The sequence below is a fragment of the Larus michahellis genome, chromosome 4, assembly GCF_964199755.1.
Source record: "Larus michahellis chromosome 4, bLarMic1.1, whole genome shotgun sequence".
NCBI classification, from domain to species: Eukaryota; Metazoa; Chordata; class Aves; order Charadriiformes; family Laridae; genus Larus; species Larus michahellis.
In genome coordinates, this window is record NC_133899.1 from 44,381,343 (window position 1) to 44,404,313 (window position 22,971).

General features: G+C 36.9%; 1 long non-coding RNA gene across 4 annotated transcripts in view; it reads right to left on the reverse strand.

Annotated features, from left to right (window-relative positions):
• Positions 1 to 21,800, reverse strand: part of LOC141742328 (uncharacterized) — a 35,236-nt gene extending 13,436 nt beyond the window's left edge. Inside the window, exons 1-5 of one of the 4 annotated variants that reach the window (XR_012586672.1) lie at positions 21,631 to 21,774; positions 21,095 to 21,189; positions 15,310 to 15,453; positions 13,760 to 13,966; positions 8,159 to 8,287 (exon numbers count right to left, since the gene is read on the reverse strand). This is a non-coding gene — a long non-coding RNA (uncharacterized LOC141742328). Of the gene's footprint in view, positions 1 to 8,158; positions 8,288 to 13,759; positions 13,967 to 15,309; positions 15,454 to 21,094; positions 21,190 to 21,630 lie in introns of all 4 variants that reach the window. The other 3 variants (XR_012586671.1, XR_012586674.1, XR_012586673.1) reach the window with 3 other exon arrangements.
• Between the last annotated feature and the right edge of the window lie 1,171 nt (positions 21,801 to 22,971).

The following is a 22,971-nucleotide window of genomic DNA, read 5'->3' on the forward strand; positions in this document are numbered from 1 at the left end:
TGATGGGCAGTGGTACATTAATAGTGTTTTGTATATTCCTCTGTCAGTATTGTTGTTGTTGTTTTCCTGTTCCCTTTGCTGTTCTGTTAAACGTTCTTTGTCTCAGTCCACGAGTTTTGCCTTTTTCTTCCGATTTTCCCCACGGCGGCGAGGGGTTGACAGAGCAGCGCGTGGTTCTTTGTTGCCACCGTCAGAGTCTAAACCACGACGCATCTGGTTTTGCACATGCAAAGAAATGCCATTGAGGCATCATGAAAGCTTGTGTTTGTATTTAATAATCTAAGAAAAGGCTTTACTCCGTAAACTTGTACTGAACTTCGCCCTAATGTGGCACTGCATCACACATAAAGTTTTTATCTCTTCAATTCATAATATAAAAGTCCATTTATAGCACAGAATAATGGGCATATTTTATTTCCAATTAAGATTACTCATCTGTTCACACCCACCAAGATTTCTACTGTGCCTTTAATTTATCATTGCTTACTTTAATGCACCCGGTTTAATCACAGTAGCACCAGGAATCAGATCATTATAACCAGAGCTGTACTGAACTAATTTAATCTTCTTGGGGGGAAGAAAAGGAGAGTGTGAGAGAATACTTTAGATTCAAAGGACTCAGGCTTTTCTTTTTACAACATTACTTACCATCTATCTCTCTTTTTATTTCAAAACTGCTATTAAAACGATGAGGCCGACATACCATTTTGAATACCCTGACTCCAAAAAAATGTTAATTCTCCATCCAGAATGGTACAACATTGAGATAGATATTACAAAGAGAAAGAGTTAATTTGATGTAGCACTAATCAACAACGAAACGAATGTAAAGGCAGTGCCCTTTAAATCTTTGCTCAGGACTGAAAGTTGTTAAAATTCCTTAGAATTGTCATATTTTATTTCACACTTTTGCACATTTCAAAAGCACCACAGAAAATTTCCAACATCTGTGTATATCTGTGCAAGAGAGACCCAGATCCAGGGAATATGGAAGATCAGGACTGAGGTGTTCTGACAAAGCTGCCTCAGGAGTATAGGAAAGTTATTTTAGCAAGTGCTGCAAGCCAAGATCAAAATGCTATGTTGAAATAGTAGGGAACTACAGATAAGAATTACTGCTGCTTGTGATATACAGGAGAGGTGAAAGAGTGTGAGACCTGATATTGCAAATACATGAAGGGTTAGGACTGCAATGAATCACAGTAACAGCTGAAGGATCCTCTCTCGCAATCTTCTACTACAAAGGCATTTCCAGGACTGAAATGTCACGATTGAAATATACCATTTTAGAAGTAGACACTATTTAGGGTTAAAACTTTGCTGCTTGTTCAATTAGCTCCAAATCTTTCACTCAAGGAAACAGAGGGCACAGGCTTTTTTTCTTGTAAGAGTTATTTTGCACCATACAGTAGAGATTTATTCATACTGTCTGCAAACGCTAGAGGCGTTTTCATCTCTACAATGCAGCAATGCAGCTCAATGAAAGTTTTTAAAGCTAGTAAATATATTTATTTTTGTCACTAGAAAAAAAAAAACTATCATCACTTGCATAGTTAGTTGAACTTATTTTATTTTCTAAGTGTGTACTTCTAAACTCAAGTTGGCATCAATATTGTAGACGCTTGGCAGGCTTCCTTATGAAGCAGTTAGTCAGCAAGAACTTCAATCAGTAGAGAAGCAAGAAGTCCCAAAGGTCATTTTCCAAAGTGAATGTTTTAGGATGTGAATACCCACTGGCCTATGAGTTGCTCTGTTTATTGTCATGAAAAACATCTTAACTGTCTAGAGCGTTTCGGGGAAGTCCCAGGCAAGGACCACAGAGCAGGGAAATGCTACTATACTGACACATGACTCTATCTGTAGCCCCTTCAAACTGCAGCCAGCATAAACAAACACAACCTTCAGGATCTGAGACTAACCAAAGTAAAAATAACCACTGAAGAATGGAAAGGTCATTGTAAACTGCGATGGGATGCTACATAGGTCTCCAGCAGCAGTGAAACAGTTTTTGAAACCTCGGTACCAATACCAGCTTTACATATAGGCATTTCTGTTGAAAAAAATTCTAGCAAAGAAAGTCCTAGCATCAGCAGAACCCTAAAAAGCACAGAAACACAATTTCAGGACGTGTTTCAAGCCAAAAACAAAATCCAGTGTTAGAAAAGGAGTCGAATACAATAAAAGCTAAGGTATGCCACAAGATGTGGAAATGTCTAGCCTTAAATACTTTCAGAAGCCAGAGAAAAGCAACATGCACAACACTGCTGCTCATGTCAGGAAATAAGATACAAATGCACGTAAGCAATTTTCATTAGAAGGCACAGCATTGTCTCTTTCTTACAGACTTTATGGCCCTAGTTGCTTGCTATACATCAACTTGGTGCTGTACTGACAATGAGACTTTTTCTATCAAGCCCTGTCAGCCTTCATTACTTATGGTAATGAGTGACTTCATTCTTTGGGTTTTTTCTTCATTTCAAATGCTACTGTATAGGAACCGATATGCTTCTTTCTGCTAAGCAACTGCAATTTTCAGCCCAGTTGAAATATTTTTTCTTGTTCATCTGAAATAGATGAAATTAATCTTAATTTTTTTCATGCAGGTACTGTACAGATGATAGAAATCTATTTACAGGTAGAAGGTATTGTAGGAATATTGGCACACAAAGCTGTCACCCCTACAAATAGTTATCACTAGTGATATACAAAACATCCGTATCAGTCCTCAGATTACTTGTGTATAGATTTTGGAAGATTCCAGGGAACCCTACACCAGATATGCAAGTGCATGCACTTTCAGACATTTTGTAAAAATATGCCCACCTTTTTAGCAAATGCATGTTGGAAGAGATTTTTTAGCTTCCTTTCCTACAAGGAAGGTAGAGCTATCGTGGTCTTTTGTATCTCATATATACTGCAAGGGTTGAATAGTATCTTCCTGCTCTCCAAGACCACCACTATTCTTACAAAGGACTTGAGACTTGAAGCCTTCAGAGATGCTGTGGAAAGGGAAATCCTATCCAAATACCACAGGAAAGACCCGTTCTAGAGAAAAATAAAATGGGATATGGAAACAAATTACGGTTCATAAAGAGATACCCAAGACTGCCAAAATCAAGGGACTTTGGAGGGATGAAAAAGAGATAGAAAATATCAAGAATGTTAATTTCATGAATTTCAATTATATTCAAGACAATTCGGCATTCTACAGTAAAATGATCCTTCTAAACTAATTCTGCTTGAGGTTGGAGCACACTGATGAGCAGAAGGGAGTTATGGGACTTGGGGAAGGGGGGTCAGTTCAATGCTGAATAGTGATACGAATAAAGACAACTTGATTCTGCAGAATTGTCAATCTGGCCTTTTCACACAACATTAAATTAATTAAATAACAAGACCAAAGCATTTCTCTGCCTGAATTACTCCATTTTTCCCTGAATGTGATAGAATATAATTATGCTCACATATGTAAGAGGCTCCTGTAAAAAGCAAAATCTATTAATCAGTTAATCAGGCCACACTTCAATAGAATCTTTAATGCTGTGCATCCAGGGGTGCTTCACCAAAAGGCAAATTATAAACTCAATTAATCATGAATTATTTTAATAAACGACTTGTAAACCTGGATTTAAAGGAGCTATACATTTGCCAACATCGCAAATTAACATGGATACAGGAACCCCAAAGCTAGGGTAAACTACAGCTGGGAACATCACAAACAGAGGAGACTAAAGGTTGGTTTAACCTGAATCTAGAAAAAAAATCTGAAAGCTATTGAGTTTTGAATATCCTAATAGAAATATAACCCTGCAGGACAAAGAGGAAGATGTAAGTACAACATACTAACCATGCAAACTTCATAGTGGTTACTAGCATTCTAAGTGCCAAAACCTAGAATAAGATAAACAAGAATTGGCTTTAATGGATCTGAAAAAGTAAAGCTTACTATAGCATTGAAGCTAAGTGGGTTATTACATATATGGTGTGATACGAACACAGAATGAAGTCAGGTACAGAAGTCAACATCAAAAAAAGTCCTTGCATTTTCCATTCCAGGTACCTAATAACTGTGGCATATTGGCATACTCAAAATCACAGAATCATAGAATGTGTTGGGTTGGAAGGGACCTTTAAAGGTCATCTAGTCGAACCGCCCGGCAGTAAGCAGGGACATCTTTAATGAGATCAGGTTGCTCAGAGCTTCATCAAGCCTGGCCTTGAATGTCTCCAGGGATGGGGCCTCCACCACCTCTCTGGGCAACCTGTTCCAGTGTCTCACCACCCTCATTGTAAAGAGCTTCTTCCCAATGTCTAATCTAAACCTACCCTGCTCTAGTTTAAATCCATTACCCCTCGTCCTATCGCTACATGCCCCTGCAAACAGCCCCTCCCCAGCTTTCTTATAGGCCCCCTTCAGGTACTGGAAGGCTGCTATAAGGTCTCCTCGGAGCCTTCTCTTCTCCAGACTGAACAACCCCAACTCTCTCAGCCTTTCCTCATAGGAGAGGTGCTCCAGCCCTCTGATCATCCTCGTGGACCTTCTCTGGACGCATTCCAGCATGTCCATATCTTTCTTGTGGTACTCCAGAATTGGACACAGTACTCCAGGTGGGGTCTCACCAGAGCAGAGTAGAGGGGGAGAATCACCTCTCTGGATCTGCTGGCCACGCTTCTTTTGATGCAGCCCAGGATGCGATTGGCCTTCTGGGCTGCAAGCGCACATTGTTGGCTCATTTCTGTGCAGGACTAATGCAGAGGTTTGAATGGTGCTTACAGAATTAATAACAATTTGGTTTTATATAAGCATACTGTATTGTCCTTACTGTCATTTAAAGAGTCATTTTTACGCTTTCTATTGCTTAAATAGTTCGAGCTTACTAGGAGCTTTGTTCAGTTTATATGAAGGGAAAAGAAAATTTGTACACTGCAGTCTCCCTAATTCCCTGAACTACTGAGATCTGTACACTCAAGGCAATAAAATGTCGTACAATATCATTTCTTATATGAGAAAGAATTTTGCTATCCACGGTACTTGGGTATGATCAGCTTTCTGTCTTTTGGTTATGTTGGCTCCCCCAGCAACATACAGTTTCCCTCCTGTCAGCCCTGCTTCTACCCCTCAGTGACTCCTCACCCTTTCCGAGAGAGTGAGCACTTACAAATGGCTCTGACGCCTTCCTATTGCTGTACTTTGTCTGATAAGCAGGTGAAAGCCTCCCCAGGCATGCAACCAGACTTCCAGAAAACAGAAAAGAGTGACTCAGGAGATCTAACACTATCTTCGAGGGAAAAACATGTAGAATGCAGAAGCAAGGGAGGTGAACGGAAGCTGGAACAGCTTAATATTTAGCTGCATGTCCAGGCATAGAGCCCACTGTGAATACTTCTTATCTAAAAAGTTTTCAAGTGGAAAATTCTTAAAACAGTTAATAAGAAAATATCAGTCTGTCATATCCTCTGTAGACTCAAGTGAGAAATCATACATTGCCCCACAATTGTTCCATTGTTTCTGGAGAACATTTTCCCCAAATGTATTTTTTTTTTTCTGGCTATGTAGTTTTATAGCATGGTATATTGCTACGCTCAACAGAAAGATTTCAAATAATCACCAAAGTAATTTTCTTATTGTAGTAAGTCTGCTACCCCCGGGTTTCATGTGAATCACATTTACACTTTCTACTTGTATTCATCTGATATGTTTTGGGTTTTATTGAGTACCTTAGCAAAGGTACTTAAACATCACTTTCCTCATTCTTTAGATTTTTATCACTAAAATTGCTCTTGGAATACAAAGTGGAAAAATTGAGTGACTTATAACCAAAAATAAGAAATGAGGAGTAGGCTTTGTTAAAACAAACAGCAGTTGTAGAATTCATGGTATATTGGCGGCAGCCTGTGAGAGAATTGTTGTACTGCTGGAGCAATTCAAGGACTCAAGGGTAGGAAGAGAAAAGGCAAAATCCTATAGAGTGCAGAAAGAAAAAAGATTTGGGGAAATCAGAAAGCAAGTTACATTTGGGATTTATCTTACCCAGCTGGAAAAGACTAAGGGAGAACCTGTCCAAGGAGTCCTGAGGATTTCCATAGCCTCATTTCCAAGGCCATTAAAGGTTCGGTTTACTTCAGGCAATGCTTTTTTTAATTGGAAATTGGAAAAAGGCACTGATGCTTTAAATTTATCACATTGCTTTGCACTCATCAAAGGTGGTATTACATCCCCTGAATACTTTGCATGATACAAATGCCACCATTTTCACAGACTATTTTGCAGAAGCAAACATGTATTTCTGGTTCACACCTGAGGACATGAAAGATATGAGGATGCATGATATGAAACATAAACACAAAGCTGGGTTTCATGTAAATGTGAGTCTAGCCCCAGAAGTCTGTAGTAAGAGTGGTCATCCACCATTCTGTGCATTCAAATCTGGAGCTAATGCTTATAACTAGAAAAAGACTTCATAACATATACATCACATCAAAGCACAAAGACATTCAACGGTACTGCCCAAAACCCAGAACTAGTCAGGTTCGCTCTTTCGAAGGCCAGTTCTGCCAAAGTTTCAATACCCAATAAACCGTGATGAACAAAGCATCCCTAGTGGATGATGTAAAAACTCTGACCTCTCATCGATCTAATGTGAATTCTCTAATTTATAGTTTCAGACTGTTCTTGTTCATAAATGACAAAATCAGCAGTTGCTAAACTGCAGTTCTAATAAGTCACCATCTCTCATAGCAAATTTTGTGCCAGGCTTTGCTTTACAGAATTTTGTGACATTCTGTAGTTTTGTTATTTATGATTAGTATTCATTTATTATTCATAGTATTTATTACACCTTAGTCATGTAGGCAGGAGATCTTAAGTCAAATACAATTACAGGAGCACAAAAGCAGTTCATAGTTTCATATACAGTTCTGTATATAAAATGTTGCCTTTCCACTACAACATTGATCTTAAAGGGCTGTATTCAGGTGTTGCCCAGAAGCACCCACAGTCCTCCGGCCTTTAACTTCCCATCACTGAGGTCTCCAGACACTGAGACCTACACCCATGCTACAACAGTCAACGGAGACAGGACATTGGAACATGGTAATCTGGCAGAATGTTTTCTGAGAATGTTTTCTCACGCACCTTTTAGCCTGGCTAGCACTCTCACAAACAACAAGTGGTCATCAAGCTCTTTTGGTCCCTCCTACCGAAGCTGTTCCAAGGATGAATGGGTTAATTAAAATTTCACTGTCCAACTGAGACTCAGCAAAGGAAGCTCTGAACTGATCTCTTTGATCAATATTTATTATAAAATAGTTTGTTAGCTATTTGAGAAAGGGCTGGAATTTGTCTGCTGTTGGGACCAATATGCTAATTTATAGGCCAGGGAAAATAGCAATACCGCAAAACAGATTCACAAGTGCCACATCTATACTGTGGGTCTCAAAGCATATGAATACTAATATCACTTCTCTATTGTTAACAGCTAACAGAGTTTTTCATATTGCCTTATGTCTCTGTTGAAGGTTGGCTTCCTTCAGCTATCACTCTGCAGTTTGTCTCTTTCAGAAAGTAGTCTGCAGATATTATCTCTATGCAGCAGTAAAGTCATCTTTCTCCCATAGCAAATAGTAATAATGTTGCAATGTTGGTATTTTCACTAGAAAATAAAATATAGCTTGGATAAACTTAAAAATTACTATTTGTCATCATTTCATCCATTAAAAGGCTGAAATTATTTTAAGGCAGTTTATATTATTACTATTCCGTGTTGATAAAACCCATAGACTCATGTCACAAAAGTGACCATAGACTGAAAAATATATAAGAAAATTAGGTGATTCTTCCTTTTTGTTTTTGCTACGGTTTACATTTTTATCTCATACTATAATTGTTAATACCATAAATATATTTTCTTTACACCAATAAAGATAGATTTCTATAACAGCCATTTGAGAATTAGGAGATGTTAAAAATGTTCAGAAGTTATACATGGTGATAAAAATACTTCTAGATAGAGGAACAAACAGGCAGCTCTGTCCTGCAATGTAATTCTACTAAATCTGGTAACTCGAAGGATCCCTTTGACACCCATTGAAATCAGTATGCATTGGCATTTACTATAGGATTAAAGGGAATAACTTTGGTGCACATATGCATATTTACCTGAGCAAACTGGAAAGTGGTTCTTTCCACCTTGACTATAGTGAAGTTTGGCAAATGGTCCCATATCCTTATCTCTGCAGAAAATGGGAAATCAAGATTGTAGAAATGCCTAGAAATCTTCAAAAAAACCTGCAGAAAATATGAACATTTCAAATTTTTTTTTAAAAAAGCTTTTTCTTATTTCAATACTACAGGGTTAAGCTGTGGCACTCATTGCCAATGGGAAGCTCTGACATCAAGAATATAAGACAAGGTGAAGGTTTTTAAGAAAGTCAAAGTTTTCATAAGAAACAACTGTTTAATATTTGGAAGGAATATTAAACTTCAGGATAATCTCTGATTTAGCAAATCTCCAACAACTAAAACCAAAGATAATATTGAACATTATTGGATTTTTTTGACATTACACAGGCACACACACACGCACTCACACAAATAGACCTTGGGCCTGGTTCAGCACAGGGGAAAAAAAAAAATCCTCGTATCTTTTTACCTGAAATGAGAAAAGTTTTTTATATCCACTTTAAATACTAGCGGAAGATAATTTGAGACCATATACAAGCAAAATAGGAATAGAATGACTGGGACTGTCCAATAAAAAATATTTTTTTTATTTTCTGTAATTCTATTTTCCATGTACTTTGTGAGACACATACGCTTGCTGCAAACACGGAAATTGAAATTAGGTATATTTAAAATAATAGGCACTTAAAATAGCTTTCGGAAGAGAAAAGGATAAAAAAAAAAAAAGTAGTGATACCATATTAGTGAAGCAAGAGAGATGGATTCAGGCTTGACTCTTCTTAATTACTTTCTTTCTAATTCAGCGGAATCTACTTGGATTCTTTTCAAACTTGTGACTAAAGATGTATCTTGTTACAGATTTGCTTACAAATAAGCACCTGTGCTGTCTTCTGATGAGAAGTACACTTTGTTATTAAACTTTTGGCTTAGCTGTCTGTAATAAGAAGCGACTATTGATAGGTTGATTTCTGGATAACTAATCAACTTTAAAGCACCTGAATTTCAAAGTTCTGAAATGTCTGTTTATCTGTTCTATAACTTTTGAAACAGGAAACTGAAAAATACTATTCACTTTAGGAAATTGTTTGCCCTGAATAATGACTTCCACATCAGTACTCCACTGTAAAGCACAAAAATTTCTAATTTAAACTCATCACATTAAAAAAGTTGTTAAAAATCAGGTAATAATAAAATAAATTCATAACTCTTAACTTATGTAAAATGCAAAAAATATGATTTCTAGATACAGAAACACATGTGCAAAATTGAAAGTGAAATTTTAGACTTTTTTCTTTGATGTGTAGCACTCTGTGACTTTCTTTTAAAGCAGAACTTGAGAATAGAAGGGTGCTGCTAACCCATTTTTGTTTTTCAAATCAAGTATAATTAATAGTTCTAAAGCAAAACAGAGTTAAAATCTTGGCTGGTATTAAGGTATTAAAGGTATCAAATAATTTACCAATGGTTTTATATTCTTTATTGCTTTGTTTCTGGACAGATTAAAGTAACTTTTTCTACAAGGGATATATTTTCCTCTTCCAGCGTCAGACAAAAAGCAGTGGTCTAACTTGTCACCTATCAGCTTACAAATTGATTTAACTCACAACCCAGCATGTGAGAGAGTCATTGGAATTCACATTAACACTGATATCTAACAGTGGCAAGCAGCAGCTTTCACTTCAAATTTCCCTCTATGAATAATATTAGCCATCATCTAATGTCTCTGAACATTACGCACTTTTGCAATGAGTTTGAAAGCATGCACACACGTGTACACACGCACCTATATGCTGAGACAGGGAAGAACATTCTTTAGATAGTTTTAGGAGGCTAAGGGAATCAAATTGCAGTTTTCTCCTTTTACAAGTTAAGTTGGAAACATCAGATAACTTCTACTGGGCAAGGAGAGCCTTAGAAGCTGCCTTGAAAATAGCCTGCAGAATAGCACTGTGTAGTGGACACCAAAGGGGAGAGAAATAATGAATCAACAAACATCTCCAAAAGTCACTTGAACTAAATAAATTCTAAGTGTGGGTAATATTTGACATGCATTAGAATCACGCTACCTGCGATACCAAATGAATAGGTAGCAATGAACAGAGAATCATGCTTGAAGCCATCTATTGTGCTTTACCTCACTCGTTGTAAGGTCATTGCTCTAGAAAATTATCAGGAAAAAAAATTTTGGTCACCAGAGTGGCAGCAAAATAAAAGGCATTTTGATTTTCTTACTTCTAAAGCACTACTTATAAGCAAAGCAAACAAAGATTAGTAAAACACATCAGTTGGTACTTCCTTACTCAAAAACAACAGATAGCCTAATGTGTAATACTGCTGCATCATTGTTATCATTTCCTTCATGTACTTCAAGAATTTTATTTCCTCTCATTCAACTGTGGAAATTGTTCATCTTGCTTGTCAGCGAAATTCAGTGAGTTCAGTGCTTGGCCTTAGAAAGTGCTTGGAAGTACAAGGATTAATACAAATGGAAATTACAAGTATACTCTAGTAGTTATATCTGAAATATAGCAACAAATTTCCTTGGTTCTGCCTTATCCATGGTACCTTCAAACCAATACCTTTCCCTCAAGGCAAAAATTCATACTTGCGATGAATAGTGCCTGTAATTCTGTGAAAAGAATAATTCTTTTTTATTCCACCGCCACTTTATGTGCATGGAAAAAAAAATTCCTTCAGAAGGGCATAACTAGTATAAAATCAATGAACCATAAAGCTGGATTTGTTTTTGTAGTTTATCACTGAATGTGAGAACACAGGTTCACAGTCTATTCTTCATTTTGAGGGCATAAAGTCCTTGACAATCAACAAGAGATTGCTCAACTCTTTTAGGAAATATATCAGTTTATAAGACTAAAATAACTTCAATATTCACTAAATGTCAAAGGCAATTATTTGATTTTTTTAAATTACTAAATGCCCACAACTTTCTAATGGGAAATAATTCAATCGTACCATTGTTATTTCAGGGAAAATCATATCTAATCCTTTGGCTAACGGATATTTTCCCAATTTTTAGTTAACTGAATTGTCATTCCAATGGGTGTTCTGCCCCCTAGAAGGAAAATAATGAAAAGAAAAAAGAATGGTAAAAATGAAAGGAGGAAGAAACAGGGAATGTACTTTAACTATCCACGGTAAAAAAGTGAGGTAAAGGTGAGGAAGGGTCTCTCCAACCAGGGCTGTTACACAGCCTTTTTTTTTGAGGAATTTGATATGGTCCAGATTTTCCAGAAGAAAAGAAAAAGGAAATGCATATCCAAAAAAAGGGTACTTTTCACTAACAATGATAATTTGTGAAAGCTAGAACTTTTTGAAATCAGTAGTAAAAAAGTCAGTTGAGCTGAACTTCAATCTTCGTATAGCTTTACTCATATTAATACAATTCTGATTACTTAATGCTATTTAATTCAATGAACTTCTGCATAATTAATTTTTCGCTGATTGAAAGTGTATTGAAATAGAGTAAGTGACTGAAATACATTTTGCTCTTGACTATGCTGGTGTAAGTCAAGATCAACTTCAGAGAAATCAGCGTCAAGATCAACTTTATAGAAGTCAGCATCAAATTTATGAAGTTGTTATTAAGAGCAGAACCCTTTACATTTGCTACCATCATTCACCATTTAATGTTTTGATGTCATTTAAATGCGGAGCTGAGATGCTAGGAAGATATTCATCACCCTCTTTTTATTATTACATATTTAATTACCTTTGCTGAGAGTTCCAGATGAGTATCATGGACTGGTTGAATTAAAATTCTTTTAATGAGATGGAAAAGTTTAAGGCCCCCAAAAAAGTTAAATGCCATCTATCATTTATTGTCAAAATACATGACATATTTAAGTTCAGTCTTATTATTTTCCAGCTTATACATAGCTTTCAGAATCTTTATGAATTCTGAATAAATCATTTATTGGTCTGTGAGGCTGCAAGCAATCTGGTACAAATGTTTATGAAAAAAACATATTCACAAGGAAAGCTCTGTAAATTTCTGTGTAGCTCAAGACTGTCCTTATCCTCTAAAGTATGAAGATGGAAAATTGAAGGTCTGTGTGGGATCATTTAACTTAGCCTCCTCCTTTGACAGGCAACTTCCTTGTGGCTTCTCATTCATAAATAATTTAAGCTCTGTCTTTAAATCAGCTATATTGTTTTCTTTTCTTCTCCTTTCCAAACATGAGAAAGCCTTATTCCAACCTCCTTACGGGCTAAATTCACTCCTAGCCTGTTTATTTCCATCTATTCTAGTGCTGAAATTGTCCTTAAGCTTAAACAGCTTTCTTCATCTCTGATGTTTATCTTCTGAGCCATTCACAGTGAGCAATTATCTCCCCTCTCAGGCTTAGTTTTATCAGGTTAAACATCATGCTCTTCTAGTCCATAAAACAGGATCTCTGTTCTCGTGATCATTGTATTTGCTCTTGTCTTTGCCTGCTCTTCTCTGAATTTAGCAGCCATGGACATTGCTCTGGATGAATTCTTACTCGTCATTTGTACAGTGGTATCAATACTTCTCTGATGGTTCTGAAACTACTTCGCCTGCTTACAGTCTGAAACCATATGTGATTTTTTGATAGCCGCTTAACCTTGACAGGTTACAGTCTTTTCTAACTACATTCCCACAAGTTGGAACACAATTTGGCTCAGCAAATTTGTCACAGCATGCAGTGTCCAGCCTCAGACAAAACTTAGAGTGGATTCACTTTATGATTTTTTAAAAAAAATATTTTATGGTATGGTTTCAGCACTTCTGTTAGCTACAATGCTTTGCATCAAAGTACTGCAACACATTTTAATAATGAACTGTTATCTTTAAAGGAAGCTTGGGAAATTCATGTTGTTTTTCATTGTCTCAAGTATTGTTCATGTCAGAAGATTTTTTTTATCACTCAGAAACCTATTTAAAACCTTGTGTTAACGTCCCACTGTGTGTGATCTCCTTAGGGGTCTTAGGCTATGCTGGCAAGAGGTGCACACTCTGTAGACCAAAACAGTTCGTGCTGACGACTTAGCATCCACAGTGACATTACAAACGGGGTTTACTTTGCACTGACTCTAGCCTTGTCCCAGGGGTTGAGCACTGATCAGCAGCTGGAGTTACTTGTTTCCACCTGGAGAACATCTTTTTATTGAATTTACTCTGAAATTGGCACTGTCTGAAAGACTGTCTTCAAAATCACATTCATGATCCAAATTGAAATGACTGGGTAGACACATACGTAAGCTACTCTGTATGGGAGATCTCCACATAATGAAGACACTATCTACTTTTAGTAACAGGGTTAGATACAAAACAATGTCCAGTTTGCCTTGCACAATAAAGTGATTAATAAATTCCTACAGAGGAAGTGTAAAAACAAGAGAGTTTGACACCTTGCAGCCATGACATTCTACCCTCTAAGAACAAATTATTATCAGTTATCTTCAGTACAGAATGGTAAAATATATATCAAAAGCCAAAAAAGCAGCACATAGAGTTTATTCACAATATATTTGAGGCCAAAATAGCCTCAGCTATTTTGCCTAGCTATGTAGTCCAGATAGAATTTTGCTTACCTTCCTAAAGTAAATGAAATTGTGACAGCCAAAAGAAGTTGGTCCTAATATCCAAGTCAATCATAACTGTTGTGTCTCAGGACTTAGGTAACACAATCCAAATCCTTCCTGAGCAGGAACTGTATGTATCTTTACAATGTCAAGCATGCTTTTGGTTTTTAGTGATGTAAATCCTGTGGTTTCCAATAAGAATTGTTCCCACCTTACCTGTAGTTTCAAAATGCAATATATTAGGATACCTTAGAAAGACAAGCATATACTTCAAAAGACCACGACATGCTGAAAAATACATGCTACTCTTGGGACAGCTTTAATTTTGTGCTATCATATGTGTTAATGGGCAAACAAGAATGACCTCAATGAGCTGCATAAGAAAACCTGCTGTTTCTTCTCCACAGCACGAGCCCTGGTGAAACTTTGATGACAAATAGTGATTTGCTCCAGTAACTATTACTTAAAGGATCTGCTGTACGTACTGCAAAAACACTTGTGTGATCTTCTTTGACTTGATTAAAGATACCACTGACTCAAACAGCTCACGATCTATATTATTTTGCTTACATTTGCAGAAGAAAATAGACCTTCCCAGGGAGCTGTAAAGCAGGCAAGCCAGGAGACAGGCTTCGCCTTACAAAATATTTACTTAATTTAAATCTGGGGTGAAAGTAAGGTTAATTATCACTATGCCAGCATTTTGTTTATGTATAGCAACAAAAACAGCTTGTGGTGTTTAATTGTGCTATACCTAATTTATTAAAAGATTATATAATAGAGGAACATGGGAGTTTTCTAACTTTTTCATAGAATGTTCTTATCTCAGGAGAGACTGTCTTATGTATAGATTTATATATACATATTTGTGTGTGTGTGTGTATGTATATAATTATGCTGCCTAGTCACTGACTTACTGTGCAGTTCATTTCACCTCCCAAACATCAGTTTGTCTGCCTGTCAAACTGCATCGCAGATAGACATTGTCTGTCTGCAAAAACTTATGGAGCACTTGAGGTCAATTTTAGAATCTATGTATTGCTACCTATAAAACTCAGTACATACATTTGGGGACATGCTTCTGGGGGAGAAAAGCTTTACAAAATTAGACTGATGCATCTACTGTAATAAAAACATAACTGAGTAGTGAAAAGGCCAATTGTTACAGCCTCCTAGTTTTAACACCTATTAAGAGCAATCTCTGATGAATGCCAGAAAACGCAGTGCAAAATATTAAGCAGTCTCCTGCCACATGAAGCCTGAGTACAGGGACAGTGATCATTAGTGGGCTCAAGCGGCTAAAGGCAAGGATATTTTTGATAGTGTTGGCAAACCCAAAGTACTCTATGCCACTGTGTTAATACAGAATGAGTTCACACACTTCCGATTATACTGCATATTATCACTGTTGGCATCCCTGTGATAATTCCTTAAGAATGATTGAAAAATGCCAGCTATAAAAGGAATTCCAGCATTTTGCCCAAGGCTTCTTTCCCTCCCAAATGGACAGGGAAATTATGGTAAAACCTTAGAGCTCAATTAAGTTAACAGACTCTTACTTGGAGCATGGGAAGCAGCATAAGCTGGCAGGGTTTGTTCCAAATGTAGCTCTCCATTGCGTGCCCCCAGGGCTTGCCACTGCCATTTGAGTCCTTCTGTGCTACACCATGCCACTGCCTCTAACTCTGCCACCACAGCGAAACCTGCACATATAAAAAGGGGCCAGTTCATTCATCACAAATTTGATGAAAACATCAACAAGAAAGAAAAGTTCTGCTGTAACTTCTCAGAAGTATTAGGCTGTGCCCATTTTATTCTACTTTTCCCCATCAGTTATGAAGCAGTCATTATGTAAAAGGTTTGGAATTAACTAATTCGCCCTATTTCCCATTCATCTTAGTGTGACACATTTACTTTGGGAATGGTCGATAACAAATAGATAATTCTGAAGCTACAAAAGAAAATCAAATCAAAGATTATCAATCAAAGATGCTGAAGTTTAGAAGACAAGTCCAGCCTCTATACGGTAAGATCTCTGAATTCACCTGAAAGAACCTTTGGGCTTTACAGAAACCATTCATAACAAAAAGATGACTGATCATTTACATAAAGTGTTTGCAAGACAGAACTACTTGCTTGATCTGGTCTTTTCCATTTATTTATAGTATGAGTTACCAGTTCTGGTTTCATTCTCAGCTCTGATTTAAGTTACCAGTGGAACTTGCATCAACTTCAGCAAAAATGTTTACCACCTGCTTAAAGTTTCAGCTGCTGACTGAAGGATGGCTGGCCAATAAGACCAAGTTAGTTGATCCATTTTGTGCTTTACTGAGATGTGTGCTCGGTCCATCTCAGCTTTGAGCCTGGGCTGGAGGACAGTCATCCCAGGGTGGTGAGTTCAGAAGCTTTGGGCTTAGTCATAGCAGCAGTCTGGGGCCATGCTTATGTTTCTTGATATTTTACACTGCTTCAGATTAACATTTGTGAAGTGGAAGAAGATAATACTTCTCTGCCACAGACACTATTTAAATGCTGTGATATGCTTGGTTACTATAACGATTAACACCAGGAAGGTAGATAATTTGACATCAAGGAGCAGGCTGTAGAGTTATTTTTGTTACAGGGTGAACTTAGTACTCTGGAGAACGGTGTCTAGTGCAGAGGGACTTCAAAATTCTGACATGAGCACTTTAAAAGCAGATAAAGAAGGAGGAAATGCATAATGCATTTTAAGAGGTACTTACATGTTAAGCAGTGGCAGTATATTATTCTTAGACAGAGCTTTGAATTAATAAATTCTTTGGATTTATATATTTTTAAAGCCTTTTGATCTTACTTTTTATAATTAAAGCAATGCAGCCTGAATGCACATAATAGAAAGTGGCAGAACATGCCAACACACCTTTGGGAACACAGAATCATAGAATACTTTGGGTTGGAAGGGGCCTTTAAAGGTTATTTAGTCCAACCCCCCTGCAATGAGCAGGGACATCTTCAGCTAGATCAGGTTGCTCAGAGCCCCGTCCAACTGGACCTTGAATGTTTCCAGGGATGGGGCATCTACCACCTCTCTGGGCAACCTGTTCCAGTGCTTCACAACCCTTATTGTAAAAGATTTCTTCCTTATATCTAGTCTAAACCTTTCCTCTTTTCATTTAAAGACATTACCCCGAGTCCTATCATAACAGGCCCTGTGAAAAAGTTTGTCCCCTTCTTTCCTGTAAGCCCACTTTAAGTTTTCTCCAGGTTGAACAATTCCAACTCTCTCAGCCTGTCCTCACAGGAGAAGTGCTCTATCTGCCTGAGCATTTTTGTGGCCCTGCTCTGGACCTGCTCCAACAGGTCCATGTCTTTCTTGTGCTGAGGGCTCCAGAGCTGGACACAGCATGTGGGATTTTATGCTCCTTCTTGCAGCTTTGTTTAGTCTCAGAAAATTAATGCCAACATTGATAAGCAACACTCATCATAAATTCAGGTCTGATAGTGCTTCTTTGCCTCATTTGGAGAGTAAAAATCATTTCGAAGACTTAGATCTCCTGTGTTGTGCTCAGAGGCTTGAATAACACCCAGGGCACTCAGACAGTTGCCAACAGAGTTTTGTCAACAGAACATCAAATTAAGCTTCATTTTAATGCTAATTTCCATTTGTACATGAAGTTGTGGTGAGAAATGAGTACATTTCACTTGACGCTTTGGTATCTGTAAATAACAAATGGGTTTGTATCTTGACAGCAGGATTGGTGACTTTTTTTTTTTTTTAATTTATCTTCCTTTAGAACCGAGGTGGAAAAAAAATGTATAAATCTCTTATTTGTTTTCAGCTCCATAAGAAGCAGAGCGCTTATTTCAAGACAAATAAATTTTGAATCACAAATGGATTTGACTGGGTAAACTCCAGGGACTTGTAACAAGATAGAGAGCATTTCAATCCTATGACATCGGTTTGAAATTAGCCCAGGTGAACAGAGAGCAGGAGTCATTTTCATCTAACGTCTGTTCAGTAGCCTACACAAAATGAGTTCCTGGGGTTTAATGCATGCATCTCCTTGGGGTCACACCGCCACTTTACAGAAACCGACATTAATCAGTAGTCAGCCTGAATTATGAATATGCACAGACAAACTAGCAGTAGTGTGCAAAGTAATCCACACTGCAAAGGAACTATTCTAATTAAACATACCCAGTAACAGACGCCAAAGGATCTGCTGCTATTCAGGAGAAAAATCTTGTCGACAGTGTTCATAGTTCTTTGAAATGACCCGCTCAAAGCATGCAGCTCAACAGCAATCAGAAAGGAAAACTTGTTCAAAGTTACTAGGAAATACACAGAGAAAACAGGAAGCAGCATTGTTCCACTGTATGAACCCATGTTAGATCTACACCTGGAATATAATTTTCTTTTTTCATTGCCCCATCTTAAGAATACTGGAGATCTAGAACAGTTCCTAGGAAAGACATGGGAATAATGATGATCTGAAGTATAGCACTGATTGAAAACAGAGAAAGACTAGTTAGACAATTGTTCAGTTTGGAGGAGGGTCAATGAAAAGATACATTAAAAACGAGTGAAATCATGAAGGGGATGAAGAGGGAGAATTGGCATGTTTGTTCATTTTTTTCACGTAAGAGAAAAACTAGGAAGTATTAAATGAAATTATTAGGCAGCAGGTATAAAATAAACAGACATACCTTTTCACTCCATATGTAATTAAATTATGGAACGCATTGCCACAGGATGTTACAAAATCCAAATGTGTTTAGAAAGTCATTAAAGAGGTTCGCGGAAGTAAGGCCCACCATGAATAATTAACACAATGCAGTTGGCAACCTCTGGTGCTGGGATGCCTAAGCTGCTGATTACAAGTAGCTTAGAATATAAGCTTGGGGGAAGCACTTTTCTATGCTATCATTATTTTTCTGTTTTCCAAGTATATTTTTCTCCTGGGCGTCTACTATTAACTCTGCCAAGAGAGGCTACTAGGTTAAATGGTATGATCATTTCCACAACAGTCTAAAAAGTCCTACTTGCCTATTGTTTCTGTGAATATATTCAAAGCAAACAACCGATTGCTTATTGTGGGAAATGTATTTAAAAGGTATCCAGCATCTGATTATAATGAGCACAGGAAGCAAATTATTCTCCAAGGGCAAAATACCTCTTAGAAGGGTTTTCTGTTGGTTGGGAGGTGGGCGCTAAACACAGCTGCCTTTTTATCATTAATTCAAAAGTGCCATGATAATTCCATCTCTGAATATGCACGCTGAGAAATATTTGGTTAATTTATAAGGGCAATAACATCAAATTCAGGGGAAAAACCTGTTTAATACTTCAGAAAAAAACAGAAAACAATGTTTAGCATCTTTGTAATTTTTACCAAAATGTTTTGCTTCAAATTTAACTTTCTGAATGCTGGTATTTTTTAGAATCCTAAAGAATGTAAGGGCTTATTTCAAATTATCTCCTGTAGCACCCAGTATACTGTAATTTAGAGACGCATATGAAGTTCTTTCCACACTGAGATTGTCCAGTTCTTGGTATAAATTGGAATTCTGTATTATAGCTTTTTTTCTTACACTGCATTTTCAAAATGAGAGTTGTTTACCATATTTGTTGCAGAGGAAGTTGTCATTTTCTGACTCTGTGGAGCCAGCTACGTACATACACATTATATATTCCTTGTGTACTTTCCCTGGACTTTTTAGTTTCTCAGTATAAAAAAACCCAAACAACAGTTAATTTTATTTCTTTGTGCACTCTTGCATTTAAGGGTCATATATAAGCATCTAGCATTTTCTTCTTTTAAATCAATAGGTTGTGTTTTCAAATAGTTCACAAGCATCTAACATAAGTGTCTGCGTTTTGCTTGGAAGCAAGGAAATAGTCCACGAAAAGGACATTGTAATAAGAGTTGTATATGTGTCAAGGCAATGGCTGCAGGAGCAAACAGGACCAGTTTTGTAATTCAGTCGATTCTCCAGCACCCATCTGCATGAAAGCCGTGGATATTCATATACTCACCAGTATTTTCGCTCAAAATCTTAACCAATATAAAATACCAGTTAGCATTGAACTGGCATATACAGATGAATATTTAACTTTCTATATCCAGAATTTTCAAAGGAAAAGAATAAAAAACCCCAGCAGTTTTACATGAAGACACTAGTAAAAGCAATAGAACTTTCCATTAATGTAGTAATCAAATTTGTATGTCTGGAACATTATCGCACATAATGGATGGGAGATTTTTTTAACTGTTATTTCAGTCTATTTAATTTGAAGTACTGCTATACATCATGAGAAATTATTTTTGGACCTTATCTCTGAAATCATCAGATACTGAGAAGTGTTCATCAAGGCTATTGAAATAATCTAAAAAAAATGTTCTTGGTTAAATTCTTAGCTAAGCTTTTAAATCTCCTACCTGTCCAGAAACAAGGGACATATTTATTTATGAAAGCCCAGAAAAAGCAGAGGATCAGTACCAAACTGAAGGCTCTTCCCGTAACAATGGGAACCCACTGACAACTGACAAAAACCAGTTTGAGGCTGTTCCCAAAGGTCTCTTTCACACTGGGTACTGCAGTCCTAGCTCAAGGGAAGGAGGTAAAAACCTTATACTGACCGCAAATAGCTTAATGAACAAATACCAACACATTAGAGAATAGCTAAACAGTATTATTCCTTCTAAATCATGCACATAGCTTCAATTAGCTTCCCAAAAAGCTACTGAGATTAAATTGTTTTAGAGAATGATAAACTCTACTCAGAAATTTGGTGCAATCATCAAGGAAAAAGGTCCAATCTGCTTGACTACAGCATGAAACTTAACTTCTACAGAAATGTTCTTTTAAATTCTAGTCACCAGAACCCGCAGATCTTAGAAAAGAGAATGCAGATATTACTGATGTGAAGATGACAGATAATCCAAACCAACAGATAGTGAGTACTGAGACTATGAAGACTGGACATGAAAAGGCCCAAAAAAAGGCACAAGCCTGTGTGGAAAACTTTTTGACTAGGGAATACTCTACAATCACTGCTTCCCCCTTTGTGGACATGCTATGTATCTCCAGCAAATATATCTATATTTGGCAACAAATACCATGCTGTAATTACTTGCATTCAATAATAGCATATTTTCACTTTTGATAGGATAAACATTTCTGGGCCTTCTATTATATTTATCTAGCAGATTAGCTGAATAATTCACATAAATAGTGCACCTTCTTTTCTCTCTTTTATCTTCCGTCGTCTTTTGTGATACAAGAATCTCAATTGGTAGATTTTAAGAAAGTATGAAGATAGCAAAATAAAATAAATTAAAACATCAGAGTTCCCCTCACCGTATCCCTCCTTGCTGGGGTGCAGGGACAGTGGAGCTCTGGTTCTGGACCTGCTTCTGAAAATGAATAAACCAGCCCAACATCTGCAGGTGTGACTATGGAGCAGGAAAACAGGTTGCATCAGTATGCAAGTCTTTCTATAGTTCCATATTTTTTTGCATTTGGTTAATTAAGTTCTCCCTGGAATGTCTGACTAAAACAAGATAATCTCTACTTTGCAAAGATTAACCCCATTAAAACCAATTAACACATAACAAAGAAGGCTTTTAACGTTTTACAGCTGAAGGCTAAGGAGGACTCTACTGAGGAGGATTAGAGGGGATCACCTGTATCTTTAGTTTATGACATCTCATTAAATAATTTATAATAACCGTCAAACATTTTAGATTTAAGAAGTTGTAAATGTTTAAGCAGTAGGATCCATTAATTGCAGTGGAGAAGAGAAGTTTCTCTTATACTATTCAATGCATGGGAAAAGAGGAAAAAAGACAGGTAGGACTGAGGTCATAAGAAAAGCAAAGACTCAAAGATAGTACCTTCAGCATGTGGAGATGCTGGTCACTCTCCCACTACTGTGAAAGACAGTAATAACAAGTTATATCTTGCGTTTATAGTAAAGGAAAGCAAGTCAGGCAGCAGCTATATCACCTGGGACAGGCACTGCTCTCAGCCACTGCTTCAAGAGTTTCGCATGCGCCCTCATCTCCCACTGATAACACTGTCACACGAGTGCCATACCAGCTCCCTGCTGGGTCAAACTGTTCTAAGATAAAGATGCTTAAAATACAGCTACTCTTATGAGAAGGAGACTAAGTCATCCTGATACAACTTTGTAAACATCAGACTAGAGAATTTCCCTAGAAAGCCACACTTGTAATCAAAGGACTTCATACTGAAATCTACCTTTGTTTCCTCGACTATAGGAAAAAACCTCAAAACCCCACAAACAAAAAAACACCCCACCTGCCCCTTTAAAGCATTCAATGCAGAGATTATATTTTTTCTGACTATGGATAATGACTATCTCTATAGGCTCAGTTTCTTCTTTGCATTTAACCCTAATTCTCCTGAAGAAAATCTCTGACAAATGTCCGTGAATTAAAAAGTTTTTCAGAATTATATATGTTATGTATAATATGTTATATTTTTCATTTAAACTAACAAGTGAATATTTTAAAATAAAATTAGGATTTTATTTTCAAATTAAAATAATTGCATTCTTCCTAGCACTCAAATCAATTCTTTCAGACTCTTACTTATCTGAGAATAGGGTCCTCCTGAGCTAGGAATCTCTACAACAATAATAAGGAAGAACCCCTGTCCTGAGGCCTTCAGAAGGGACATCAGAAAAGCACATGTGAAAAAACCCAAACATTATTATCCTACATTTACAGAATGAATTTATGAACAGGAAAAATTCATATAATTTTTCTTTTTTTTTTTTTTCCTCCAAACAGTGAGATAACTGTTTCCATCTCCCCTTTCTAATAGGTATGCTCAAACACTCATAGGAAAATAATTTATTGGACATATTAACATCAGACTTTATTTTAGAAGAAATGACTGAATTACTATTTTAGGGTTTTTTTTTCCCTTTCAGACACAGAAGTCAGAAATGCTTGAATAGATGAAAGTCCTTGGGACATATATTTAATATTTCTAGTGCAGACAAACTGTAAAAGGAATTTACTTCCTCTGTACAAGACACTACTTTTAAAAGGCACGAAAAAACCTGATACTTGCATATATGATAAGAGCCAATTAATCTCCAGGCAAATGCTCTATTCTGTTCTTCTGTTTTGCCACCCTCCCCTTCTGCTGGTACTTTATTCTTCTGAAGATCTGAGAATATATTGGGCATAGAATCTGCCACTCTG